The sequence below is a fragment of the Physella acuta genome, unplaced genomic scaffold (assembly GCF_028476545.2).
Source record: "Physella acuta isolate Inbredline_101_S28 unplaced genomic scaffold, ASM2847654v3 ptg000884l, whole genome shotgun sequence".
In the NCBI taxonomy this organism is placed as follows: Eukaryota; Metazoa; Mollusca; class Gastropoda; family Physidae; genus Physella; species Physella acuta.
Window position 1 is genome coordinate 152,501 of NW_026732401.1, and position 9,544 is coordinate 162,044.

Consider the following 9,544-nt stretch of genomic DNA (forward strand, 5'->3'; position numbering starts at 1 on the left):
ATTGCGTTTATTAAAGAAAGAAAAAACAAGTTCTCCCCTAAGAATCACTATATCTAGATCTTAAGGTTAATGAAATGAAAGTGTTCAATCTTTACTAGTCTACGTGTCAGTTATTTGATTTAGCTTGTTGTTTTCAATTAAATTTAGTTTCTAATTAAAATTAAGAATTTTAAAACGTTTAAACAGCAAAGAAAGTTTCATATACACATTTAAATTAAAAAAATTAGTACCTAGCTCATTCTTACAGAAGGTAATCTTCGGACAAACGGTGTTAAGGACATGGAACTGGACCGCATCTCTCTGGCAGACATCGAAGATTGCCTGGTTGTGGGAGACATGAACAGCCACTCTCAAAGCTGGGGTTACCCTGACCTCAGTGCTATAGGAAAGAAAATTGAAGAATGGCAAGCAGGAAGGCTTACACGTCTAAACAACCGTGATGACAAACTTCTATTTGAATTAATAAGAGGATCTGCATATATATTTAATTCTCTTCATGGAGACCATAGAAAACACCACACAGCTTAGCCACCACCCTCATCCCCACCTGTCAGGTGAGCTGTGGTTCACCCCGAATGTTTACAATCGTAGAGCTGGGTTAGTGAAGCTATTAGGTGCAGATAATTTAGTATTAAACGATTTGAAACGAAGGGGAGGTAACAATTTCTGATTGATCTTTTCTTTGTCTGTAAACAGCTGCTTTCACTGGGCGGGATGGGGGGGGGGGGGGGGGAAGGGGCCGTAGGGGATAGTGTTGAATTTAAAAATTTTGAATTGCTAATAACCAGAAAATAAAACAACTAGATGGCGGCGGATACTACGTCGCGGGTCAGCTCGTTAATATATTTTTTTGCAAAAACTGATGCCACTTGTTTAATTAGAGGGGGGGGGGGACCAAATGCAATTTTCACAGAACAATGTAGTGATCAGAACGAAATACACCACCCACCAAAGTGGATGGGCCTGACATCACATTGAAAAAAATTGCAAATCAATAAATCCTTTGATGATGGAGCGTGGCGGCTAACTAAAATATCAATGCTAAATTTCTTATCGAAATTGTCATCATGTAACAGCCTCCCAGCGTAGAGGTGTGTGTGTGTGGGGGGGGGGGGGTTGGAGGGTGACACCAGTAAAACAATAATTGTAAATTAGATCGTGTAAGTGTGCTTCAGTAATTTTAGAAAACATGACATCTTAAATTATTTTTTTTTCGGAGTGGGGTACACCCGACGTGGTGACGCTACAGCCTAAGACAGGGGTCGGCAACCTTTTGAGACGGAAGAGCCAAAAGTTACAATTTACAAGATTTCCCACCTTTTAAAGAGCCACTCGCATTTTTATTGCAATATTATGATCTCTAATGTGGATTTGGTGTATATATGGTGTATATATATAAATAAATAAATAAATAAATATATATATATATATATATATATATAGATAGATATATATATATATATATATATATATATATATATATATATATATATATATATATATATATATATATATATATATATATATATATATATATATATAAAGCAATGTATGTATGTGCGTGTGTGTGTCTGTTTTTCTTTTACGTATTAGTACACCTTTCATCTAATCGCCATGAATTTTTGGGAAGTTGTTCAGATTACTCTTGTGAAGGTATCTGAGAAAAGAAAATGTTAAATTCGCATGTGTAGCACCCCGGCAGGGCGCTATTCTATTGTTATATATATATATATATATATATATATATATATATATATATATATATATATATATATATATATATATATATATATATATATACTGTATATAAAAAATAAAAGTCGGATGTGGTTCGACACCGTTCATCCGAGTGCCATGAAACTTGTGGAGTGTGGATGAGAATACTCACGAGAAGGTTTCTGCGAAATAAAAAAAAAATATTACTATTCGCGGCGCCAGGGAGAGTGCATTTTATGTCAATTCACGTTTTGGCGACAAGAGTTCCATATCGGCTATGTTAGCACTTGGCATCCATTAATCGGGCGTGCTGCAAAGCGGGTAAGGAGTACTAGTATATTCAGATGCAAAACAGCAACAAACGCAACCACCGGAGCTTCGTCGATTGCGCGACCCAAAGCGCCCTGGGCTCACATGCGAGCAATATGGAGCCTAATTTCGTTTTATAAAAAAGGCTGACACTAAAGACATGAGGGGAAACAACAATCGTTGACTTAATCAAATCATTCACTCCGGCCTTTTGGCAGGGGGCGATTTGGCGCCCCGGGCTTACTCGTGAGCACCATGGCGCGATAGGCTATAGATACAATGGGTTGCTATAATCGCTCACTAAATGAATCAGGCGCGTCTTCGACGTCTCTGCAGGTTGCGATTTGGCGACCAGGGCTATCTTGCAAGTACTAAGCGCCTACCTTATTTTAAGGAGCATTCTACAATACGACATTCGATGATTAAACCAAGCGGTAGTGTAATCAGGTTCACTAGAGCGCTACTTTCCGTCCTCGACACTTAGGTTGTGAGTGATTAACGGTGAATGATTAACTTACACTAAGTTACACTCAAGGCTTTCATACAGCAGGCCATAAAGGTGGGCGGTAGTGTAGGTAACCAGTGCCGCGATAAATATGACCCAAACACAGTTTTGTTTACATTTAAGTAACTCAGTTTTATAAAAAAAGGAAGTACTTTGGGAGTGAATAAATATTCTAATAAAATAGCGAGTGTTTATTGTTTATATTTATTATTATATCGTTCATTACCGAGTGTTGCAGACTATAACTTTTATGAGTTTTAAAAATGAAATACTATAATTTTTATATTTGTGCTTGAGTTGAAGAGCCGCATCTTGACATCAAAAGAGCCGCATGCGGCTCGCGAGCCGCAGGTTGCCGACCCATGGCCATGGACTTAGAGTATGTACTATTTTTCATTATTTTCTTTTTAAGTAAATTAAAACAACAGAGCTACACGGAGAGTTGTGACTCGAATATGTAAATGGAAAAATTATTTAAACTGAACTTTTTCATCATGTCTACAATTCAATTCTTTAATTTAGCTAGCTGTTTGCAATTAAAATTTGAACCTGATAATAATCTATAATTACAAAACAAAAGTTTAATCAATCATTTTTATAAGAATTAAAATAATTATGTTTTAATTTACACTGTAAATAATGCTTTGTAGCTTTTAAAATTATTTATGAATTTCTTTGTACATTTAGCCATTTTTGGGAGCAAATTTATAGGTTATCCTTCTTGGTTAATTTAAATTTATAAATGAAAATTACCGTAGGCGAATTAAATAAATACATTTTCTTGATTTGAATATAATTCATCTGAAATTTAAATGAGCAAGATATACGCCTACATTTTCCATATACAAATGTATCTATGAATATAAAGGCTAAAGTGGGAAAATGTTTCTTAGTTTGTATTTGATAGTCAAATATGTGGCTACGTGTTTAAAGCAAACTGACATCTTTCATGAATAAAATAACATTGCTAGTTTGATGCTGTTTTTAGAGGCGTTCGAAAAAAGGGAATTCTTCGTCTTCTCTACAGCACCGTTATAACTCCTTGTAGCGAACATTTAATACAGAAAATAAACATATTGCTGAATAACTAATAATATTTTATTGCTTATCTCGTATATTAGCTTTTCAAAGTAATTTAACATTGCCCTTACCTGATATAAAGAGTTAAACCTGAGCCGAGATTCTATCAACAAAACTGTCAATATTTAAAAAAAACAAGTTCGCTATCAAGGTATGCAAACTTTATTGTGATTAATTTAATGCAGGTACAGTAGTATCGATCTAGTAGTTAGATTCGATATCCGACATGTTAGATTCGGTGCTTATCATGTGTTTATTAGATTCGATGATTTGTGGGATTTTTAAAATTTTTTACCGCCCCCCCCCCGAACGAAATGAAATTTATATATTTTATGTAGAAAATATATACTTTTAACAGTGTCCGCCCCCCCGAAGAAAGTCTACCTTTTTTTTTTTTTTTTTTTTTTTTTTTTTTTTTTTTTTTTTTTTTTCAAGTGCCCCCCCGGAGAAAAAAGTCTGGAAGAAACACTGATCATGTCTACAATTTAATTCTTTAATTCAGCTAGCTGTTAGCAATTAAAATTTGAGCCTGATAATAATCTAAAATTTAAAAAAAAAGGTTAAACAATCATTTTTATAAGAAATAAAAATAATTTTGTTTTCATTTACACTGTAAACAATGTTTCGTATCTTTTACAATTATTTATGAATTTCTTTGTACATTTAGCCATTTTCGGAGGCAGATTTTAGGTTATCCTTCTTGGTTCATTTAAATTTATCAATGGAAATTAGCGTAGGCGAATTAATTAAATACATTTTCTTGATTCGAATGTAATTCAACGGAAATTTAAATGAGCAAGATATACGCCTACCTTTTCCATATACAAATGTATCTATGAATATAAAGGCTAAAGTGGGAAACATTTTTCCTAATTTGTATTTGTCAAATATGTAGCTATGTCGTTAAATCAAATTTTGACATCTTTCATGAATAAAATAACATTGCTAGTTTGATGCTATTTTTAGAGGCGTTCAAGTATAGGCACTTCCTTGTCTTAACTACAGTACCGTTATAACTGTTTGTAGAACACATTTGATCCTGAAAATTAACATATTGCTGAATAACTAATAATATTTTATTGCTTAACGCTTGTATTAGCTTTTTAAAGTAATTCAACATTAACAAAAAGAGTTAAACCTGAACCGAGATTATATCAAAAAAACATTCAATAGTTAAAAAAAGAACAAGTTCGCTATCAAGGTATGCAATCTTTGCAGTGATTCATTTAATGCAGGTACAGTAGTATCGATCTAGTAGTTAGATTCGATATCCAACATGTTAGATTCGTTGCTTATCATGTGTTTATTAGATTCGATGATTTGTGGGATTCACTATGTTCAATTACTATATAGCTTACTTATTGTATTTATTACATATTTATAGTACAAATTTAGAGTACCGTATTTATTTATAATACCGTATTTTTAGTTACCGCATTTTTCTTCATTTAAAGTATCGTATTCATAGTGCAGTATAGGGTAACTGTGTATACGTATACTGTGCCGGGGTCAGATTAAGGGTCACGTTCAAACTTAATCCCTCGACTGGCCAATCAACTACTGTAAGTTGATTCATTGTAACAGAGACCTTCAGGTTTCTAACAATCATATTAGGAAATGTTCAAAAGTTTTTTTTTCAGATAAATGAATATTCTTTCATCTTTTGCTTGACAGTAAGTTCCCTTTTTAAACCTGACGGTCTATAGGGCAAGTGAAGTAGAGTTCACTTGTTTCTGTGACCTCGGCATATGAAGAGATGGTTTTGTCAGCACTATGCCCAGCCGCCTTTACTTTCCTTAACGTGAGTTAGGTACCCATCAGAGTTTAGTTGACTCAGGGACGGTCTACTGACTTGAACCCGGATTCGAACTCGAGACTTACGGGTTAGCAGTCTCTACCGCTAAACCACTCCGATCCCTTTGCTTGACCATAACTTTAATTAAATTCTTTACATCAACAGCAGCCACTCATAGACTACAAATTTTTCGAGTCATCTATAAAATACGTCACACTTCTAGGCACTGTTCTTTGTGTCAACAGCAGCCACTCGTAGACTACAAATTTTTCGAGTCATCCATAAAATACGTCACACTTCTACGCACTGTTTCTTTGTGTGTGTGTCCCCCCCCCCCCCCCCCCCCCTACGCCAAGAAAAATAGTCTAAAGGAAAATCTTCTTCTACGGGGAAGGGCATTTGTCGCATTCGGGCAAGTGTCCATTCGGGCATTTGTCCCATTCGGGCAAGTGTCCATTCGGGCATTTGTCCCATTCGGGCAAGTGTCCATTCGGGCATTTGTCGCATTCGGGCAAGTGTCCATTCGGGCATTTGTCCCATTCGGGAAAGTGTCCATTCCGGCATTTGTCCCATTCGGGCAAGTGTCCATTCGGGCATTTGTCGCATTCGGGCAAGTGTCCATTCGGGCATTTGTCCCATTCGGGCAAGTGTCCATTCGGGCATTTGTCGCATTCGGGCAAGTGTCCATTCGGGCATTTGTCCCATTCGGGCAAGTGTCCATTCGGGCATTTGTCCCATTCGGGCAAGTGTCCATTCGGGCATTTGTCGCATTCGGGCAAGTGTCCATTCGGGCATTTGTCCCATTCGGGCAAGTGTCCATTCGGGCATTTGTCCCATTCGGGCAAGTGTCCATTCGGGCATTTGTCCCATTCGGGCAAGTGTACATTCGGGCATTTGTCCCATTCGGGCAAGTGTCCATTCGGGCATTTGTTGCATTCGGACAAGTGTCCATTCGGGCATTTGTCCCATTCGGGCAAGTGTCCATTCGGGCATTTGTCGCATTCGGGCAAGTGTCCATTCGGGCATTTGTCCCATTCGGGCAAGTGTCCATTCGGGCATTTGTCCCATTCGGGCAAGTGTCCATTCGGGCATTTGCCGCATTCGGGCAAGTGTCCATTCGGGCATTTGTCGCATTCGGGCAAGTGTCCATTCGGGCATTTGTCCCATTCGGGCAAGTGTCCATTCGGGCATTTGTCGCATTCGGGCAAGTGTCCATTCGGGCATTTGTCCCATTCGGGCAAGTGTCCATTCGGGCATTTGTCCCATTCGGGCAAGTGTCCATTCGGGCATTTGTCGCATTCGGGCAAGTGTCCATTCGGGCATTTGTCCCATTCGGGCAAGTGTCCATTCGGGCATTTGTCCCATTCGGGCAAGTGTCCATTCGGGCATTTGTCCCATTCGGGCAAGTGTACATTCGGGCATTTGTCCCATTCGGGCAAGTGTCCATTCGGGCATTTGTTGCATTCGGACAAGTGTCCATTCGGGCATTTGTCCCATTCGGGCAAGTGTCCATTCGGGCATTTGTCGCATTCGGGCAAGTGTCCATTCGGGCATTTGTCCCATTCGGGCAAGTGTCCATTCGGGCATTTGTCCCATTCGGGCAAGTGTCCATTCGGGCATTTGTCGCATTCGGGCAAGTGTCCATTCGGGCATTTGTCCCATTCGGGCAAGTGTCCATTCGGGCATTTGTCCCATTCGGGCAAGTGTCCATTCGGGCATTTGTCCCATTCGGGCAAGTGTCCATTCGGGCATTTGTCCCATTCGGGCAAGTGTCCATTCGGGCATTTGTTGCATTCGGACAAGTGTCCATTCGGGCATTTGTCCCATTCTGGCAAGTGTCCATTCGGGCATTTGTTGCATTCGGACAAGTGTCCATTCGGGCATTTGTCCCATTCGGGCAAGTGTCCATTCGGGCATTTGTCGCATTCGGGCAAGTGTCCATTCGGGCATTTGTCCCATTCGGGCAAGTGTCCATTCGGGCATTTGTCCCATTCGGGCAAGTGTCCATTCGGGCATTTGTCGCATTCGGGCAAGTGTCCATTCGGGCATTTGTCCCATTCGGGCAAGTGTCCATTCGGGCATTTGTCCCATTCGGGCAAGTGTCCATTCGGGCATTTGTCCCATTCGGGCAAGTGTCCATTCGGGCATTTGTCCCATTCGGGCAAGTGTCCATTCGGGCATTTGTTGCATTCGGACAAGTGTCCATTCGGGCATTTGTCCCATTCTGGCAAGTGTCCATTCGGGCATTTGTTGCATTCGGACAAGTGTCCATTCGGGCATTTGTCCCATTCGGGCAAGTGTCCATTCGGGCATTTGTCGCATTCGGGCAAGTGTCCATTCGGGCATTTGTCCCATTCGGGCAAGTGTCCATTCGGGCATTTGTTGCATTCGGACAAGTGTCCATTCGGGCATTTGTCCCATTCGGGCAAGTGTCCATTCGGGCATTTGTCCCATTCGGGCAAGTGTCCATTCGGGCATTTGTCCCATTCGGGCAAGTGTCCATTCGGGCATTTGTCCCATTCGGACAAGTGTCTTTCGGGAAAACGTCCGGCTCCCGGGGATTTGTAATTGTGTGACGGTGTGTTAAGGTGCAGGGGGGAAGTGAGCTGAGATAGAGTGACGTCACACATTTGTATTTATATATCGCATTTTAGAAAACTTTTCGTACATTGTAATAGAAATTTATCGAAATACTTTATGTTGACCAAGGTCACTTAATATTTTTGAAAAAAAATCTATGTTTTAGAAAAATACTAGACAGCAATTTTGAGTGAGGGGGGGGGGGGTGGTTTGCTGGGGTGTGACGTAATTTTAGGAGGGGCTTGGCGTTTTGTGATGAGGTGTGGCGGTGGGGAGGAGTTGATTTTAAAATCCTCCAAAAAAACAGTGTGACGTTTTTTAAGGACGACCAAAAAAAAAAGAATAATAAGAAAAACATTGCAGAATTTGAATTTCATTCAAATTAAAGAATAAATTAGTGATTCGTGGACTTTGTTTTTGGGGACTGGCTAGATTTATTTATGTTGATATTGTGGTCCATACGTGACAACATTTATACATTCTTCATGACAGCTCATAAATAATATAAACATTTGTTTTGGTGTGACGTCACCACATGACCCATCGAAGCTTCTGGACAACCCTCCGCTCCTCCATGGGGACTTTAGGCACGTCCACCAGCACACAGCTCACGTTGGACACGTCACCTGCACGTGCATGAGAAGAAAACACACCAGTTACTGTAAGACTTCAACTTTTACGTTGACGGCGAAATAAATAGATATGTACAACATATATGTATACGTGTACAACACAACAATGGTGAGTACATGGTGAGTAGTTGATGGTGATACGTGTGGAGATATGTAAAGAAAGTGAGGCTGCTATGATATATGTAGGAATATGATTGTAAATAAAGTGAGACCGCTATTGTATATGTAGGGAGAAATAAAAAAGTGAGGCTGCTATTATATATGAAGGGATACGTAAAGTGAGAATACTTTGATACGTGTAAGGATATGTAACTAAAATGAGTCTGCTATGGTATGTGTAAGGATATGTAAAGTTAGATTGTTATTTGTATAAAGCTGAATAAGTGAAACAGCTATGTTACATGAAGAGATATGTAATTAAAGTGAGACCACTGTTAGTTATGGTGCAATATTTTTCACTTATAAATTAAGTTTATCTATCCCCCCCCTCCCCCCAGCCCTATACGTAATTACTTAAACAATGGAACACGGCTCTCAGCGTGACTAATGATCCGGTTATAAGGCAATTTAAAAAGTACATTTCTTGAAGAGGAAATCATCCTGCCATATGCCCTTGATCAGGTCAATGTGTTCTGTCATTAGAACCGGGTCACCTGTCTCGACATTTGACCCCCCGATCACGTGGATCTTGTCACCTGTCCAAAAAAAAATAATATTAAAATCTCCTTTTTAAAAGAACAAAAACAAATCCTGGTAAATCAAGGGATAGCAACCCATCTAAGAAAGAAAACTCCAAAATAAAACAACCACTGCTTTGTTTGGTGGAGAATAATTTGAATTTGTTGGGCCATTTCCTTTTCCAACGCCGTTATCAACAACATAACCAACTTTATTACCAAAATCATTTCAAACACCATTACTAACACC